At 32.9% G+C, this 21325-nt stretch overlaps 1 long non-coding RNA gene across 2 annotated transcripts; it reads right to left on the bottom strand.

The window, feature by feature from the left end:
- Window positions 1-4205: 4205 nt before the first annotated feature.
- LOC123911832 lies at window positions 4206-11731 on the bottom strand. Of its 2 annotated transcripts, XR_006810755.1 has the most exons (5): window positions 10374-11731; window positions 9970-10162; window positions 6547-6729; window positions 5477-5663; window positions 4206-4504 (listed from the first exon to the last, which is right to left on the bottom strand). It is a non-coding gene; the product is annotated as an uncharacterized LOC123911832 (long non-coding RNA). The 2 variants fall into 2 exon arrangements; XR_006810749.1 differs by lacking the exon at window positions 6547-6729.
- Between the last annotated feature and the right edge of the window lie 9594 nt (window positions 11732-21325).

The raw sequence follows: 21325 nt of genomic DNA, 5'->3' as shown, positions 1-21325 counted from the left end.
CTTCCTGGATATCTTGGAAGTTTTGTTAGCCCACGAAGTTGGACGACAGTGTGAAAAAGTAACCATACAAGGGGTAATGGTGGTAAAATAGAAGACAAATGATGGGCAAAAAAGTAATAACAAGTTAATAACAGCGTAATTCTTGCATTTCTTCAAATTTTGATTCGTAATATATGACATTTCCCTTTAAATTAATATAAATTAAAAATATGGCACGGTGTTGAGCACGGCCGGCCGGTCTTGAGTTTTTGGAGACCCGTGTCAAATAAAAAAGATTCCTAATAAAAAAATTCAACAATTTTTTTTTAAAAAAATTATATTCTATTTAAATTGTAAAAAATATTACAATAACGCCAAAAGTAGTTATTTATTCTTAGAGAAAAATAAGTGAGTTGTTTCAGACTGGACTAAAGCTCATATTACTCAAAGGCCCAACATACAATAAGGTTAAATATGACTCATCCATATCCAATTAAAGCCTCACCATCCCTTAAGTTGCACTATCCTCAACTCCACTCGCGTAAAGGGGCCTACAAGGTTGTTATGCAGATTCACATGCAATCATGCTCCCATATACGCTTATGCACTCACCCTCAAGGTACACATATTTCACCCAATTCATACACACTCATATCGAGTTGTTACTGACTTAAGCGTTGAAGTGCTAACATTTTTGGGTGACTTAAGCGTTGTTATGCATATCCACATGCAATCCCGCGCCCATATACGCCTATGCACTCACCCTCAAGGTACACATATTTCACCCAATTCATACACTCTCATATTGAGTTGTTACAACCTATGGACTTAAGCATTAAAGTGCTAACATTTTTGCATGGATGTGATAACAAGATAGGCAATGGATGATGTGGCACTTGGAACGAAGGACATGGGGGTGGAGGCATATCCTCCCTACATACCTCCACCATTAGAAAAACTCTTCCAAGAGGCTGAAGAAGAGAAAATACCCCTATGGTCACAAGAAGAAGGACCTCACTCCTTACCACAAGGGCGCCAAGAAGCGCCAACCAAAAACTCTTGCTTCTCTCATTGTTGTTGTCCAGGGGAAGGACGAATCTCTTAGTGATTATATTGAGCGCTTTACGAGATTAGTAGAAGTTAAAGGTGCATAAATCAGATTAAAGTGCTTCATTTTTTTTAAAAGGGCTGGAGGACGGACTCAATGTTTAAGAAGAAGCTAGGTTTGAAGGAACCCAAAAGTATGGGTGAACTATTGACCTGCACTCAACCCTATATTAATTATGAGGAGAAGCTGCTGGTAAATAAAGTTGAAAAGGACAAAATATTTTTGAAGAAGAATGAGAGAGGAGAAAAAGCAAAAAAATGGGCCAAGGGAGAACTACTATGAGTACACCCCTCTAGACACAACCACATAAAGAATCCTACAAGAGTGCGTGAATACTTAATTTGTGGAAGCAGGAGTGAGATTCCCAAGAGAGATCAACGAATCATCTAGGACAGATAGTACTAAATTATGTAGATTCCACAAAAGTCATGGACAAAAAACTGAAAGATGCTATTGAAGATTTGATCAAATGACGATAGCTGAATAGACTCACAAAAAATGATAGTTGTCATGGAGGAGACAAGAGGAGGAAAATGGACTCCCCTATAAGGGAGACCCAAGAGTTTTTGGACACAACGGATAATTACGAGAACGGAAACACTCCACAACAAACACTTATGTTACGCATGCGGCATATTCTCAATAACTTTAAATGGGACATGCTCATAACGGAACCGAATAAAGTAATCTTAAGATTTCGTCTAAGAGATTCAATATTTCTCCACAATTGCAAGAGAAATAATATCAAAAGATAAGTATTTCGATAAACTACGTCTATGTGTATTATGATTTTAGTCTCAATTACTTTACTCATTTATCTTTCATTTCCTTTTTAGGAGTTGCATGTTAAAGACAAGTGATGTTCCGTCCTCGAAACATCCACGAGCTCCATGTCCCAAACGCAGAAGACTCAAACCTTTGTTATCTTCATAGCATGAACTTAGGGGCAACTGTTCCGGACTGAACTAAAACCCAAGTACACTAAAGGCCCAACAAAGTTGTGAGGTGCATTGACTCCAATATATACATGTTACCAAACATAGGATAACTCTCCAATATAAGGGTATATATGTCTTTATATGGCACATGACTCCGGCCAATAGCAATCTAGCATAGTAAAAATCCTTTTGTAGTACTATTCCACACTCCACTAACGTAGTGGGATTGCCACTCTCCATAGATATCCATGCAAGGCTCAGCCTATAAATACGCATATCCCTCAAGCATTCAAGGTACACAATATTGACCTAATTGCTTAGCATTTTCCCTCGATCAAATACTGACTTGAGCGTCGGAGTGCTAACGTTTTTCCAGGTATCACTCCCCTATGTGCTTGGAATTCACAACCACCATATTCAACCTCCATAGCCTCGCCAATTTATAATAAGGGTCATTGAGGCAACATATAATCCAATAGCAAGAATTGGACTTAAAAGGTCATCGTGAAAAAATTTAATTAAGGCTCATCGAGGTAACATATAATCGAATTTATCTAGCCAACAGGATTTGGACTTGGGGATCGTCAATGCAATATTTAACCATATGAGAATTTGCAGAGCCAATAGAAATTGAACTTAAGTGTCATGGAGGCAACATATAACCATCTTAAAATATTTTATCGATTCAATAACGAATATATTTTGGGTCAATATATCACCCCCACCATATCAAATATAGGTATCTAGTCTAGTAAGACTTATAGGTCATCGAAGCGACATTTAACCACGTCGGTTAGAATTTAGCCAATACAAAAGCTTTTGAGAAAGCTAACACTCTTTGCAAAATATTGGCCTAATTCAAAATATTGTCAAATAGGATCTTTCTGCAAAAGATTGAAATTACTAAATAATCAGGAAAAATAGTGAACTTACCTTGACATGTAGATTATACTATCATCGTGTAACCATTTAACCATGTTCAAATTTATTTCGTCAGCAGCAATGAGATATAAGACTCATCAAGTTAACAATTAACCGAATTTATAATCCCAATATTAATTGGACTTAAAGGTCATTGAGGAAACATTTATTAAGCATCATTGAGGCAACATTTAACCGAATTGATATAGCCATTAAGAATTGGACTTAAGGGTCATTGAGGCAACATCTAATAAGGGTGATCGATGAAACATGTACCGAATTTATATAGCCAATAAGAATTGGACTTCATTGTCGTCGGACAACATTTAATAAGGGTCATTGAGGCACCTTATAACCGAAATTATATAGCCAATAAGAATTTGACCTAAGGGTCATCGAATCATCGAGGCAAAATGTAACCGAATTTATGTAGCCAATAAGAATTAGACTTCACGATCGTCGAGAAAACATTTAATAAGGATCATAAAGGCAACTTATAACCGAATTTATATAGCCAATAGAAATTGGACTTAAGGGTCATCCAGACAACTTTTAATAAGGGTCATCAAGGGTGTCAAACAGGGTCTTTCGACAAAAGATTGCATCTTTCTAAATAATCGAGAAAAAATTTGTACCTTTTTTCAAGCAAAACCATGTTAATTAGGCAATTTTTCTCTTCCACATCAAATCTAATTCTCAACGCAACCCGTTAAAAAACAACAAAAACTAGTACATGTTGAAATTCAAAATTGAAATGAAAAGGAAATGGAAGCTAAAAGTTATATGTGATTGTACTGTCATCGAAGAATCATTTAATCATGTTCAAATTAATTTCGTCAGCAGCAATGGGACATAAGGGTCATCGAGTCAACATAAAGTAATAGATATTGGGTCTGTTTGTTTTAGATTTAAAAAAATGGATTTTTTCTTTGTATTTTTGAAAATAGATTTTCTAAAACCGTTTTTCCTTTGTTTTGCATGTGATCATGGTTAAGAATAAGAAGATGAAGAAGATTAACTGTTCTAAGGTTGAAAGAAACATTTGTCTCACTATCACATCAAAAATAATTCTTCCAGTATCTCACTAACCACACTAAACTAAGAAGTGCTATCAAACAATTCTTCCAATTTCTATTATACAGAAAAATCACATTAATTCACAGAAATATACTGTGAAATTCAGAAATAATATACCAACATATGCAATAAAATACTAATTTGCATCTTCGCCAAAAACAAATGATAAACTAAACAGAGACTGGAATATAAAAAGGAAAACTATATATATGTGTTGTGTAGAAAGTAAGAATAAGAAAATATGTAAGTTGAAAAACAAAGGAAAAAAGTATACATACAGAATTAAGAAAAATACCTAGAGCAAGTCGACATGCCATCATTCCCAGTGTATTGTTTGTAATATGACCAGTAAGTTCTACCAAAATATCAACTTGATCTTCTCTAACCATATCGGTGACCTTCTTTTCACCAGTCCCATAAATTTTTTTCCAGATCCCACGTTTCTTTACGACTTTGTCTCTAAACTGAATGGTTCTTGCATCTGCCAGCAACATCACAAGAAATCAATTTCAAAATGGGAAAAAATAGCTATTGAGGATAAGACAAATTATGGAAATCTGAATTATGTCAAGACATATTATGGTCATGTCTCCATGCAGGCTAGAATTGATTCTCCCTTACTAAGTCTGATAATCCATATATCATGGTACTATAAAGCTACTTCTATGGCTTATGACAACTAGAAACCACTACCAACTTCATTCATGGCTTATGACAACTAAATGTTAGTTTTCCGATGCTTATTAAGATCTCCTAAAGCAAGTAGAAGATCATAATTTCAACATTCCTAATAGATCGATTCAGCAAATGTTAGGATATAATCAAGTAGATACACTCCAGAAAGCTTATTGTATATGTGCTCGTGTGAAAATTGTAACTTTATAATACTTAAACCTTATGCATATCAGTCCTGATTGAATTACAACATGAAACCAGAATAAAGGGCTACAGCTTAAAAAATATCGTATATCTAACAACATTTCAATATTATGTAGGAGTACCAATTGCTAAGTGGCCAGAGAAAAAAAAATCTTAAATTGTGCCATTTGCTTCCAAAAAAAGTAACAATAATTCCTAAATTAATTAATTTCCTAGATCTATAAGCATCTGCAAAGATTGAAAAACTTTCTCTTCCAAAAGATCACAAATCACTCTGCCAAAAGATATTTTCAGTTTCCCTGAAGAAAAAAATGTCTCAGGCTCCTCTAATATTTGTTTCACATTTCTACTATCAAAGAAAAAGAAACACATTCGAAAGCAAACCGACCAAAACTTTTTTCAGTTCATGTCAGAGAGTAAAGATAAACCAAACCTATAATTTTAAGATTGAACTGGAAAATATATTATATACTTACCTATTGTAAGCCCAAATACACCACAAAAACTTCAAAAATTGATGAAATGCATTAAAAAAATTATATGAAGCATTTATACATGGATTCATAAATGATACCTTGACAACAGCTGAATAAACAATCCTTTTATATTTGGCGTAGTCGTGATAGATAAGGGGAGCTTCTATGAAATATGACATAGAGTGTGTAAAATAATAAGAGATAGATATCCTATCACCAGAGGCTGTTCAGGATGTCCCAAGATGTGAATTGTTGATATAATCTCATACATCGCCTACCCAATCCCTGGAAGGAAACATTGTTTTGATGAGTCTTCAATCTAAATGCTATTCTACTTTCTCACATCAAGTAAATTGCAGCTGATAAAAATATTATGGACGATAAAATTTGGCAATTGAAACTATAACTAGTCATAATTAAGCCTCCATTTTGGTTTTAACGGGGTCTAGTTATACTTGTCCCCTAAACTTGGAAGTTGGTACCCTAACTTATTTTAACCTATAAAAGTTGTTTCTTTTAAGTGTAGTTCAACATCATACCAGAAATACTATTTGTACTTAAATTCTGAGTTCTAGTACTTAAATTGGTCTATCCATTTCTACATACAAACTTATTTTTACCAATTGAAATTGTTGGTGAAGGGTTCAGCTAGGTACTGATGTGATTCAAAGTTTGACATTGCAAGTCACTTGTTTAAGCCTAAAACTCTCACTTTTAATTATAGGAGTCCAAATCAAGTATTACTAATCCAATTGCACTTGTTTATGGTATGCATATCATATTTGACCTAATAAAATTTTAGAGAAAACCCCATGTCAAAATTGTTTGTCATTTCACAATTATGCTCAATGAATGTTGTGTTTGGAATAGTACTTTAGCATATATGCTATGTGACAATTGTTAAGTTTTGCTTTTAGTTTTACTCTTAAGAATTGGTTGTATTCAAGGGTTGTGTGACAACATATACAAACATTTGAGTTAAATTTAAAGATTTAGTATTGCCTAGCTACTAACTCATGTTTAAAATAGTGCTAACTTCTCTTTTTGTATACAAACTGCATAAGTGAGAATTTCTAACCCCTTCCGATTGATCATACTCCTTACCATGGTATTAGTGCTAGTGTTCACTAATAATTTCTACAAGATTATGCAGAACATGGTTACATACCTGAGGAGAGAGTCCAAGGAGTATATCTTCTAGCTACTAAGGTAAATAAGTCTGGTTAGGCTATTCAGAATTCGACCAATGCCATCTCTATCCCTTAAAACACATTAAATACATGGCATAGCTGAGTTGAGGTGCAAGTAGATTAGCTGAGTTAACGTCCAAATAGATCTAAGGGCTACATCCCTACATAAAGACCAGTGAACTTTTTAAAAATTAACCAACAAGTTTTAGCTTTTTCAAAAAAAAAAAAAATTAACCAACAAGATGTAACCAACAAAGGACTAGCCATTGGCTCTTTCAGCCAAAACTTATTTACCCTAAGTTGTAACGTTTTTCACAGTAGTTTTCTTTACACTTCCCCTTCCCTCCACCTTATACTACATCTCAGCTCCTCACTCTCAACATTTTCCATCTACCACATTCTATAACACAACTTCAGTCATGCAAGCATCAAATATAAATTCAAAGACAAAACATCACATATAAAAATAAAAATAAAAACTCCATTCTAACAGTAATAAAAACAGTTCACACACTTGTCCCGTGAACTTAGCTCAGTTGGTAGGGACATAGCATTTTATATGCAAGAGCTGGGTTCAAACTCCGGACACTCTACCTTAAGGGTGGAATTCTAGCCACTAGGCTACCTGACAAAAAAACACCAGTTCATACACCTCAAAGACAGAGCAATGGTAGTAGTTTCTGCCAAAATAGCCAGAGTTGAAGCCTTGCTAGCTAAGAAAGCTGCAAGTACGAAACTGTGTTTATTAGGAATGACTGATAGCTCAAATATAAATGTTGTGGATATGCATTGTTCACTTGCTTCATATCCAATCAAATAAGGACTGCTAGATAAACAAGTGATAATTGTTTTAAAAAAAAACAAGTGATAAATTGAAAACAAGCCTTAACAGATAAAGATTTTCACTCGTACAGATAATTGGACATCAAATTTACAATTGTTGAAATTGATTTATGGGGATTGAGGTTCAAACTCTCAACATTGTACCCAAAATATAGAATTTGCAGCCCCTATCAATTTAGTGTTTGAATTAGAACCACTAGATAAACCGGATAAACTTTCATTTACATATGCAAATGAAATTTCCTAAAATAGAGAGTATAAGAAAAACATATACTAGTTATCTTTTGTCAAGGTATTCTATTCAATCAAGCATACAAAGATGTGGCAAGCAAGTTTAACATATTCAAAGGGTGGATGTAAAGTGTTTTGATTCAAAGAGTACTCCTTGCAAGTTCTTTTTCTAACTTGTTCTACAGCTGAAACTTCATATACTGAAGCTTGAAGAGGAAATGAAAATTAACCCTTCCATTAGATTTGTTATTTACTCTACTTCAAAGAAGATTTGTTATTTACTATGTAGCTATGTTTGACCGAATTTATCAATCAAATTTTGAAATTGAATATAAGCAAACAGTGGTAATTTAACCTACAAAATTCCAGAGCACAACAATATACAAAAATACCAACAATTGAGAAATTAGAGGTGTGTTCAATGACTTTCTTTAAGTAGTCAAGAAAGCTTCAAGGCTTTGTCTCTAAACAAACACAATCAACTAGCACATGTTCAAAAATGACACTTGGGGGTCGTCAAGCCAACATTTAATAAGCATCATTGAGGCAACATTTAACCGAGTTTATATAGCCAATAAGAATTGGACTTGAGGGTTATCGATGCAACATCTAATAACGGTCATTGAGGAAACATGTAACCGAATTTATATAGCCAATAAGAATTGGACTTCATTGTCGTTGAGACAACATTTAATAAGGATCATAAAGGCAATTTATAACCGAAATTATATAGCCAATAGGAATTGGACATAAAGGTCACTGAAGCAACATTTAATAAGCATCATTGAGGAAACATTTAATAAGGGTCATCCAGGCAACATGTAATGTAACCAAATTTATATAGCCAATATGAATTGGACTTCATGGTCGTAAAGGCAACTTATAACCGAATTTATACAGCCAATAGGAATTGGATTTAAGGATCATTGAGGCAACATTTAATAAGCGTCATTGAGGCAACATTTAATAAGGGTCATCCAGGCAACATGTAACCGAATTTATATAGCCAATATGAATTGGACTTCATGGTCGTCGAGACAACATTTAATATGGATCATAAAAGCAACTTATAACCGAATTTATATAGCCAATAGGAATTGGACTTAAGGGTTATTGAGGCAACATTTAATAAGGGTCATCCAGGCAACATGTAACCGAATTTATATAGCCAATATGAATTGGACTTCATGGTCGTCGAGACAACATTTAATAAGGATCATAAAGGCAACTTATAACCGAATTTATATAGCCAATAGGAATTGGACTTAAGGGTCATTGAGGCAACATTTAATAAGCGTCATTGAGGCAACATTTAATAAGGGTCATCCAGGCAACATGTAACCAAATTTATATAGCCAATATGAATTGGACTTCATGGTGGTAAAGGCAACTTATAACCGAATTTATACAGCCAATAGGAATTGGACTTAAGGGTCATTAAGTCAACATTTAATAAGCGTCATTGAGGCAACATTTAATTAGTGTCATCCAGGCAACGTGTAACCAAATTTATATAGCCAATATGGATCGGACTTCATGGTCGTCGAGACAAAATAAGGATCATAAAGGCAACTTATAACCGAATTTTTATAGCCAATAGGAATTGGACTTAAGGGTCATTGAGGCTACATTTAATAAGGGTCATTGAGGCAACATTTAATAAGGGTCATCAAGGCAACATGTAACCGAATTTATATAGCCAATATGAATTGGACTTCATGGTCGTCGAGACAACATTTAATAAGGATCATAAAGGCAACTTATAACCGAATTTATATAGCCAATAGGAATTGGACTTAAGGGTCATTGAGGCAACATATAAACGAATTTATATAGCTAATAAGAATTGGACTTAAGGTCATCGACGCAACTTTTAATAAGGCTAATTGAGGCAACATATATACGAATTTATATAGCCAATAAGAATTTAACTCAAGGGTCATCGTGGAAAAATTTAATGAAAGGTCAGCAACTGTTCTATGGTCGAAAGAAACCTTTGTCTCACTATCGCGTCAAAAAAAAATTCTTCCAGTTTCTCACTAGCCACGCTAAACTAAGAAGCACTGTCAAACAATTCTTCCAGTTTCTATTGCACAGAAAATCACATTAATTCACAAAAATATACTTTGTGAAATTCAAAAATAATATACCAACATATGCAATAAAATACTCATTTGAATCTTCCCAAAAAAAAATGATGAACTGAACAGAGATTGGAATAGAAAAAAGGAAAACTATATACGTGTTGTGTAGAAAGTAAGAATAAGAAAATATGTAAAGTTGAAAAACAAAGGAAAAAAGTATACATACAGAATTGTGAAAAATACCTAGAGCAAGTCGACATGTCATCATTCCCCACGTATTGTTTGCAATATGACCAATAAGTTCTACCAACATAAAATATCAACTTGATCTTCACTAACCATATCAGCGACCTTCTTTTCAATTTTCATCCCATAAATATTTTTCAGATCCCACTCTTCTTTACGACTTTGTCTCTAAATTGAATGGTTTTTGCATCTGCCAGCAACATCACAAGAAATCTATTTCAAAATGGAAAACAATAGAGATAGATATTGGGGTAAGACAAATGATGGAAATCAGAACTTCTTAGTTAATTAATTCACAAAGACAAAACTAAGAGAGAAAGGAACCGAGCAAGTCCTCGGGAGAAAATTTTCACATCTTTTATTTAAAAGAATTAATAAAAAATAAAAATGTGAATATCTACCTTCTGCATCATATTCCTTTGCCATTCTTGGGTCTCAAGATGAAGCAAGTTCGGGTGCTTGAGCTGCAGGTACAATACCTCTTACTCTTGATCCATCCATGGTGCGCTGATCCAACCCAGGTAAATCAACCAACTTCAGAGGTGGAGCTGGGAGGATAGATGTTAGAAATCATGGTACAAGAGAAAAAACTATGGTACCGCAAACACACTAGATCTGTCTGATAAATGAAATGATTCAATGTTTATATAGAAATAAGTATTTTACAGGGTTCAGATACAGGGAACTATCAGAAATGATCTGGCCTCATAATCATTGTTATGAAAATCACGATCCGATCGTGTGTGTGTGTGTGTAGAATTGAGAATGAAGCAAAATCACGTGAATTGTTGTGAACTCGTGCAGTTCTGGATGATTCTATACGACCATAATTAAAAATAACTGAGTTGTTTTTGCTTGGGTTAATTTCAACCCAGTTTGCTACCCGGTTATACAAAAAATTCACCAGATGACTACTGTATTGTCAAGAAAGACAGCAACTTTGGATGGGAAATGGTAATAATCAAGAAATTTATTACCTTTTCATATCTGTATTGCTCTATTATATCTAATACTCTAAATAAAACACATTAAGGTAACCAAAATCAATCATCAATCATTCATACACAGACCTGCAATGAATGTCTTAAAGCACCTGAAGAAAACAAAACAACGGATATGAATATATACGGCATTAACCACTTTCAATTTCATTTCATCTTCCAAATTGAGATTAAAGAGTTTCAAAACCTAACTTACCAGAACTGGATGTCCAATTAAATTGTTCAAAACCGCTGATTTACAAAAACCCTAGAAAATCGAAATTGAAATCAAAATCGCAAAAAACAACAAAATTGAAGCTACGATAACGATTGTGATCATGAGAATTGAAATTGTGGAGACTTGCGATGTTGCCGAGAGAAACAACGTTGAAGAAAGTTGAAGGTCTTCTAGAATTGGAAGTTTCGCCGGTATCTTCGTCCGCGAGTAACGCAGAAGCTTGACGCATGGAATCAGCGAGGACCGATACTTCTTCGATCGCCGCCATAGATGATGAAAATGAACGGATCGAAAAGCGAAATTGAGAGATGAAAGCGTTTGTGTTGTGTGTGTCTGAAAAATAGGGATCGATCGAAACCGAAACCCTAAACGAGACTCTAAGCTACGATCTGAAACAGAGAACCAGATCTCTGAGTTTTCTTCTTCTAACTAATTTCAATATTCAGAAAATTCAAAAAGGTAAGTAACCAAACGTAATATGTTGTCTGTTCACAGTACATGCAACCTTCGTGGACAACATATTACGTTTGAAAGTGACTCACAATTGGTAGTTTCAAATATTAAGAACGTGTTGCTTTTAAGTTCTAACTTTGAGGTAAAGTTTGTAAAGCGTCAAGTAAATTTGGTTGCTCATAAGCTAGTTAGGGTGGCCAAATCTTGGGCTAGTCGCTGTGATTTTTATTCGATTCCTCCTTGTATTGAGAACCTTTTGATTAATGAAATGAGTTAAGTTTTTGTGTGTAAAAAAAAAAAAAAAGGTAAGTAACCGCTCTCTCTCTCTCCATTTTTCTTCAGCTCTCTCTCTCTTAGCGTTTTTGAAACGCTTATCTCACTGTTCAGTGTTACCGTTAGGATTTGGATCCTCTCAATCTCTGTTTGTCTTAATCTCTCTCAACAATTAATCCTAGCCATCATTTTAAATCTAACGGTGAAATGAAAAGAAAATAACACCTCCATAAAGAAAAATACTCTATAACAATTCAATTTCCTAATTTAGAATTTGTCTTTTTTTAGTAGTATAGGATTGACTTTAAATCCCCTATTTTTATATTCCGATAAATATTTAAAAAGAAATTGCTTAAAAAGAATCCATTTATATATTTACTTAAAAAGAAAATAAGAACATTTGTATTTGACGTGTTAATATATTTTCTTCCTACAAAAATGTTATTATTTTTTTTATATTGCTTGATTTATAACTCTATATTCTTATTAGGGTAAATAGGGTTTTATCCCCTGCAAAATGGGCGAATTTTGCATTACCCCCTGCAAAAAAAAAATTTGTGATTACCCCCTGTAATATAAAGATTCATTCAATTACCCCCCTAATTCGCCAACTGGACATGAAATCTTTTTCTTTAATGATGTGGCATGCATATGTGAATTTTCTTAAAATTTTTATTTATTTTTATTATTATAATTATTCCAAATCATTGTTATTTAAAATATAAAAAAATCTTCATCTCAAATCCCACAAATTTTTTTTTCCAAAAAACAACATTCATATCAAATCTCAGGAAGCAACTTTCATCTCAAATCCCTAAATAAAAAAAAAAATCATCATCTCCACAATTCCTCCAATTCAAACTCTTCATCCACCTCCTCCATAACCACCACCACCACCAACAACAACCCTAACATAATCAACTCTTTCATCCCTCTCCTTCCTGGTCTCTACCTCTCACGTGTTCATTCCTTTGATCTTGGTGAAGGATATGGGTTGGGTTAGCAATTACAAGTTCAAGAAAAATAACAACACATGTTCTCCAAACATCATTAATTCTGATTTAATTTTAATTTTTTGGAAAATTAACAAACAACAAAATTCAGATCTGAAAATCGGCGGAAATTAGTGAGAGTGATGCTGCAAGGAAGAAAGATGCAATTAGTGGGAAAGAGAGATGGACGACGACGGTGGTGGTGGCTGGTGGTGGAGAATGAACTGTGAGATTTTATGTTTTGAGAAACTTATGAGTTTTTTATGGTTTTGGATTTATGGGTTTGAGATTGAATTGATGACATGAAATTTAAGATTGAAGATGAAGTTTGTTGTTGTTGTTTTGATTTTTTTTTTTTTTAATTGAATGAAAGAATGGGTTGTTGTTGTTTGTTCTTCCCATGAGAGTGGTGAAGATTGTTGATGTTTCTTGCTGTTTGTTTTTCCCCTTTTTTGTTTTTTATTTTTTATTTTTTTTTTAAATGACATAGCTCAATATGTGGCAAAATAAAAATTAAATAAATAAAAACAGTAATAAAAAAAAGCCATGTGTAAAAAAAAAAAAAGTCACGTATGGTTGCCATGTCAGCAAAATTAAGATTCCAAATCCATGTTGTCAATTCAGGGGGTAAAACAAAGAATCTTAATATTACGAGGGGGGAATCACAACTTTTTATTTTACAGGGGGTAATGCAAAATTCTCCTATTTTGCAAGGGGGTAAAACCCTATTTACCCTTCTTATTATGTACTGTATGTTAGTAGTAGTATAAAACTAATATCAAGAACAACGCGGAAAAAATATTCTCGTGGGATTTTTTTTGTTACAATGTTAATTTGAATTTTTAAAATTTGTATATATGATCAAATAATTTAATTAAGTTTATTTAAAAAGATCATTAAATTTCAAACTTTACTTTTATAATAATTAAATTTTCAAACTTTTGTTCTAGAGTTTTTCAATTTTTTTTAAGAGTTTAATTGTTGTGCACTGTCGCTGTAAAAATTCTTTACACATACATTCAATGATGCATTGTCATATCATTTAATGAATGTGACACATCATGTGTTTTTAAATATCATACATGATGTGTCAGTATATTATTAAATGCATGTGTAAAATAACTTTACACTGACGGTGCATATAAATTAAATTCTTTTTTTAATAATAAATATATCTCAATTTTATATTTTAATATGTCACAAAAAAAATGTCAAAAGAAACATGATACTTGTTATGGTGTATTTCTATTTATGGAGGGGAGTTTCTCTTTCTACCGTTAAATTAAATATAGTGGCTATCATTTATGGTTGAGAGAGATTGCCATAAATGGATTTATGGTGTACTTTCTTTTTTCTTCTTTTTTAGCGTTTTTGTTTTCTTCACTTCAGGTTTTTTTTTTTTTTTTATGTTGATAAGTGGTTTCAAGCCCGCCTCAATATACATAGGTCCTATTTTGATTGGCTTATTTTTTTATTTTATTATGCAAACAGTTTATGCAATATAAATTAGGTTTTATGTTATTTTAAAAGTTTACACTACTGAAAATTGTATTTTTATAAGCTATTTTATCATAAAATAACTTGACAAACTTATGATAATACATAAAAATTACATAAGCTATTTGTATAGGCTCAAAAATAAGCTAATCCAAGCAAGGTCATAATGCAATATTATGCTAACTGAGTCGACTTGTCTTTTTTTTCTTTTAATACTATTTCTACAAATACTTATACATTATTTTTTATAAAATTACAAATTATGAAATTTAAAATAGTTTAGTTGTGTTAGAATTAATATATTTGAACTCTTGCAAAAAAAAAAAAGAATTACTATATTTGACCAACAATGAATTGTCCAAGTTGTAAAGGTTTGTCCCTTCAAACGTGGTTAGGGGTTTGATTCATGTCTCATGCATATAAAGAAGAGAATCCACCTTATATGCCTCCTAAGTTCCCTAATAGAGATTAGTCATCACAGAAAAATACATATGTATAATACTTGTTATGAGATTATGTAAACACTCAATTTAAAAATGAGTGTCAACATTGTTAGAACAAAATTGGTTTTGTTAAATATCTCTCTAATAGTTTTGATGATAACAAAGTATAAAAGAACAATTGGTATTACTGATATTTGTTCAAGTGTGCGGGAATGAAAGATTTACATCCACTTGAACGAGAAAAAGAGAAGCTGAAAGCCAACTCTGAGTAGTAGACATTGAAGACGTTCAGAGGCTACTAAGCTTCAGAAGTTGAAAAACTTCGGAGGCTATGAACAACAAACTCTGAGTAAGTCTGTCTTTGGAAGATCAGACTTTAGAGTTATAGAGGTTCACATCAAAGTTGACAAAGAGGAAGGAAGAAAGTACTCCCTCCGGTCCTTTTTATAGGGAACATTTTGGGGAAAAAATTTAATCATTTTTATAAGAAACTTTGACCAATTTTCAAATGTTTTAAATGTTCAATTTCACTTATGCCCTTATTTATTATGAGATAAAATTTAAAAATAAGTAAGTTGGTTGAATAAATATTAATTAAATAAGGGTATACATGGAATAAATTTAAATTTATAAAAGTATTAAGTGAAAATAACTATGTTAACTGTGCTTCCTTGGTCTGTGTGATTTTTTCAAAGTGTTACTTATAAAAAGGACCGGAGGGAATACATCATTGTCATAGGATTTGTCTTTTTGCCGGGAATGTAAAGACATTAGTTCTCCTCATTAAAGCTTGGAGTAGTTATTACCCAGATTGCAATGGCTATGCAGAAGCAAATTGCAAGGTCCAACAAGCTTCTCAACGGTCATCTTTAACGAATATATTTCTATCTGCCTATATATAGAGAGGCATAAGTTGAAGATCATCATCACGACTCGCCAGCCTCTGAAAAACGCTTATACTCTGTCAAATTCAAAAGTTGTGTAAACACTTATGAATTCTTACGAACTTTGTATCTTAGAATAGTGTTAGAAGAGTCTTGAATGTGTTGTATTTTGTACACACCTCTAATAGTATATCAAGTGTTCATTGAATCATTGTAAACTTTCTGCAATTTGTTTTAATTTAGTTGAAGTTTCTTGTACATGGTACTTGAGCAAGAAAGTCCTAGACTGGTGTGTTTGGGCAAGGAAGTCCTAAACTTGTGAACTTGGGCAAGAAGTCCTAAACTTGGTATTTGGGCAATTGTAATCTTGAGTGATTATAGTGAACTAACTTGAAAGTGCAAGGAGACTAGACTACTCCTTGATATCTGAAGACAAGTGACATAAGAGCAACTTTATTGCAAGGTACTTAACTAAATTTTTAGGCTAACTAACAGATCCTTATATTTTGTTGCCGCTAGAGGGAATATCCATGGCGGTGCTTGATTCTTATTTTTAAGTATCCAAGACCACCCAATTTGTAAATGTCTCAAGTTGGTAGTAGCAATGATAGAATTCCTGAAACACAACCTGAGCCAAATTTCTCTACACAAGTTACTCTAGAAGATATTGCGCTTGAAGAAGAAGAAGACACTAATTCCAAGGGAAAACTGTCTGCATGGTTTGATGCGAGAGATCTAAATTTTAATTAGGCAAATACTTGGGGCACTGTTTAAAAAACACTAAAAGGGAATGGGTTCCACTTATTTTGCCTTGATTGAAGAGAGATGGAGATAAATGTTAATTAAAATATATTAAAAGAATCTGTAACGCTCATCTCTTTCTTTTTACTGGTACTGTTTTTCTCTTTCCACCTTTCATACCAACTTACGGATGCAGATCATGTGCAGTCAAAAATCATGACTGCATGCAGTCAGCAAGATCTGGACTGTCCGATTGAAATCAGACGGTTCAAGTTTTTAAGTCAGACTTTTTATTATTTTAAAAAATAAAACTGCATAAGATCTGTGCCGTTCAATTTTGATCGTACAGTTGGAAATTACTGACTGCAGCCTGACTACATGGTTCCTGAATTCATGGAATCCAATTCCACTTACAAGGCAACAACTATGAACGAAGCAAGGATTTTCCAGCAACTCATCAAGCTTGTTTCTTTTTGAATTATACTCATCAAGCTTGTTGATAGCCATTTATTTCTCCATTTTCTCAGTCATGACTCTCCGGTGCGGCGATTCTCCGGTTTTCCGGTGATTAGTTCATTTTTTTTGCAGATAAGCTCCGACTGACAATGGATCTGGCTAATCCATTGTTTGTGCATGTCGCCGACAACCACCTTGCTCGTCGGTGAAGCTGTTTTTCCCCATTTTCAATTTAATCTCTTCTCTAACCAATCTTCACCGACCATACATTCAAACTGCTCTGATCTACTTGCCGGCGTCCGATCTCTTTTGTCAACAGAAAAGAAATGATTTTTCTGCAAAGGCTCAACAAAGCTGTGTTCACTGTTTACTTTTCGCAAAAAAAAAAATTGCTATATAATATTTTTTTATTTAATTATTTTACTTCTACCAAGGTTAAAGAAGTGGGACCCATTTAATTTATTCTTCCTAAAAGTGCCCCAGCACCCTATTAATTATAGCATATTCATTTAAATATTAATTATATGATAATGAATTAATATTTAAATTTTAATCGAAATTAGGTGGAAAAAATAATATAAATATATTTGATATTGTAGGACTTAATGAATAGTTTTAATTAAGTACCCAAAATAAGATTATTTTTAGAAAAAACCATAATTGGCACAAAATGAAATAGGTAGGGATGACAAAAAAATCTCAAACCCGAGAGACCCACCCGAATCTAAACGCAAGTCAACGGGCGAAACCCGATTTGACTGGGTTTGAGTTTGGGTTCGGGTGACACTCGATAATATGAGTGTGGGTTTGGTATCAGTCAAACCCACACCCGAAACCCATACACTCACATGAAATATTTTATAATTACCTAATTACTCTCATAGTTTCTCTCAATTTCCTTGGAAGACCTTAAATTTTAGTTGTAATTTAATTTCTTGAAAGTCTATGTTGTAATTTCTTGAAAGTCTATGTTTGAATTTCCTTGGAAGACCTTAATTTTAGTTGAAATTTAATTCAAAGTCTATATTGGAATTTAATTCCTTAAATTTGCAAATTATTTTCAAATGTGCTGCGGGTTTGTGTTTGGGTGGAAAAAACCCGAATCCAATGGGTGTGGGTGTTGTTTTGCCACCCGAACAACCTTTGAGTTTGGGTGATGATTTCGGGTGTGGGTGTGGTAAGTGTCAAACCCACACCCATGGGCGCCCGTTGCCATCCCTAGAAATAGGATTATGTTAATATAATAGAGATGGACAATAGGATAGAAATACTCGGAGACGAAATTTATTTAATGTATACCCTTATTTAATTACTCTTAATTCAATTAACTTACTTACTAATTTTTAATATTCTCCCATAATAAATAAGGGCATAAGTGAAATTAAACATTTAAAGCATTTGAAATTTGATCAAAGTTTCTTATAAAAAGGACCAAATTTTTTTCTCAAAGTGTTCCTTATAAAAAGAACCAGAGGAAGTATTTTAATAACAAGTTAACTCATTAGAGACGGATATAGACACGAAAATTATTAGACACGACTAAAGTTTGTCTCTAAAATTCATCTCCAACTATTTTTTATTTATAATTAAAAAAAATCATGTAGAGACGAGACAAATTTAGAGACGGAATATTCGGTCTCAACCATCTGTCACTAATACATATATTTTAATTTCAGTCTCTGATTGCTCTTTTTTGTCTCTAATTATGTCTCTAATAAAGAAAAAATAAATCCATTCTCTAAATTTCGTCTGTATTTGAACTTTTTCTAGTAGTGATTTGTTATTTCGGGATGGTGCATAATTGGCGATTCAAGTAGGAAAAGAATTGATATTTTATTATTTTAGTTGTACTTTGTTATTTGGTGTTGAACTTATGAATTATATATATATATATATATATATATATATATATATATATATATATATATATATATATATATGGGAGAGATCAAATTACACCAGTGTAACATTTGAGTAATGTTACACCACTCAATAACGCTTTAACGAATACAAATTTTACAAAATCCACCATTGGATTGAAAGCTTATGGATGCGTTTGATTTGCTAAAAAACAGGGGACTGGACAGGACAACTTTTGTTGTACTCTGATTGATTTGAAATTGGTTATTGGACTGGACAAATTAGGTAATAAGGGACAGGACAAAAACAAGATTTTTTGTCCCCCACTAAACCACGGGACAACTTTTTGTCCACAATACAACTATAAAAAATACGAAAATATCCATTTTATTTTCGAATATAAAATTATTATCGTCTTATATCTTTTCGGTACAAGTTTGTCCTGTCCTGTATTATCTTGTTTTGTCCTGTACTGTTCTGTCCAGTCCTTGCTGATTTACGAATCAAACGCACCCTATATCGTATAGATTATATATGTTGAATTTTACAAAAATCTAAAATCGTTTGATATGTTTTTGAGATAGATCATGATTAACGGTATTCAATAAAAACGCATAAACCATTAATCTTCATCGGTCTCAATAACATATCAAACGATTTTAGAGTTTTGTAAAATTCAACATGGATGATCTATACGATATAAACTTTCAATCCAACGGTGAATTTTGTAAAATTTGAATTCTTTAAAACGTTATTGAGCAGTGTAACATTACTCAAATGTTACACCGGTGTAATTTGATCCCTCCCCATATATATATATATATGGGGGCTGCTAATTTAGACCCAGTTGGGTCTAAATTAGCAAGGTGCACCTTTTGAGTTTGACAAAAATACCCTTTCTTTTTTTTTTTAAAAAAAAAACAAAACATATTGGCGCTGATCCAGTGTCGCGCGCCTACCGCAGGACCACCGTTACAGACCGTTGATTGCCATCAGACGGCCAAGAGATGATCTCATCATGGCTGTCGGATCAATCAGACAGTCCAGATCATCCATCTCCATGATAAGCCAGCGCGTGCACCACACTAGATCTGCGCCTGGAGAGAGAAAATTTCATTTTAAAAAAGCAGGACACGTGTCAACTGCTAGGTGGTTGGCGTGTTTTTTTTTTCATTTAATACTTTAAACTCAATTATTTCGTTGTAAATTAATTTTTTATTTTTTTATTTTTATACCAAAATTCATAATTTTTTTTTGTCTACAAATAGAGACTTGGTTCGTTTGATTTGGACACAAAAAAAAACTCAATTTTTCACTAACTTTAATTATCTTTATATAATACTGTGAAACCATTTAGCTGGTAGAATGGTTTCACAGTATAACTCTCTGAAACCATTTTACTGGTAGAATGGTTTCAGTGAGTAATTTCTTAATGGCAGCCTTTCTTAATTGTTTGCTTCTGAAACCATTCTGAAACCATTTAGCAGGTACAATGGTTTCAGAGCGTTGTACTTTGAAACCATTTCACTGATAGAATGGTTTCAGGGGAGTTGATTTTTAATTGTTTGCTTCTGAAACCATTTTACTGCTAGAATGGTTTCACAGTATAACTCTCTGAAACCATTCTTCCAGCTAAATGGTTTCAGAAGCAAACAATAGTTTTTAATTACCGTTTTATCTCATTTAATTAACGAAAAATAGTTTCAGGTCTCAAAAAATTTCATAAAATATACCAAAAGTTCCAGAATATTATCTAATATTTTATTAGAAACAAATAAAAAAACAATTGGTTTCAGAGTACAAATCTATGAAATTATTATTATTATTTGTTAAATGGTTTTAAATAATCAGCGGAATTTGTGAAAATAATTTCATGACTTGAACTAGGGAGAGTGAGGTACACAAGAGGGTTCTAAATAATTCATAGTACTTTACATAAAATTTTGGAAATTTTTTATGGAATTATAATATTTTTAATTACCTTTTTACTCATTTAATTAACTAAAAATAGTTTCGGGTCTCCAAAAATTTCATACAATATACCAAAATTTCCAGAATATTATCGACTATTTTATTATGAAAAAATAAGAAAAAAATAGAGCCTCCCTGTTCATCGTCCCTCCAACCCGTTTTATGCAGAAACGGGTCGTGCGACCCGGTTTTTGACCCGGTTCGATCTCCCTCAATACTCAACGAAACTCGACGTTCCTTATATGGATTTTGATCGTTTTTCAATTTTACAAAGGTTTCCGGTATTAGTTTTTGAAATCGGCGTTCGATTCGCACGTAAAATGAGGTCGAAATTTGGAAGAAATTTAAAAAATGTAATAGTTGTTCTATTGTTTCAAAAAAAAAAAAAAAGGTATTTTTATGATGCAAATTACATACATGCCCCAGTTGCTCTATTGTTTCAAAAAAAAAATGGGTATTTTTGTCCAACTCAAAAGGTGCACCTTGCTAACTTAGACCTAACTAGGGTCTAAGTTAGAAAACCCCTATATATATATATATAGGGTCAGGATCAAATGACACCAAC

The sequence above is a fragment of the Trifolium pratense genome, linkage group LG1, assembly GCF_020283565.1.
Source record: "Trifolium pratense cultivar HEN17-A07 linkage group LG1, ARS_RC_1.1, whole genome shotgun sequence".
NCBI lineage: Eukaryota > Viridiplantae > Streptophyta > Magnoliopsida > Fabales > Fabaceae > Trifolium > Trifolium pratense.
Note: the sequence above shows the minus strand (reverse complement) of the source record. Positions and strands in the feature narration are given on the sequence as shown.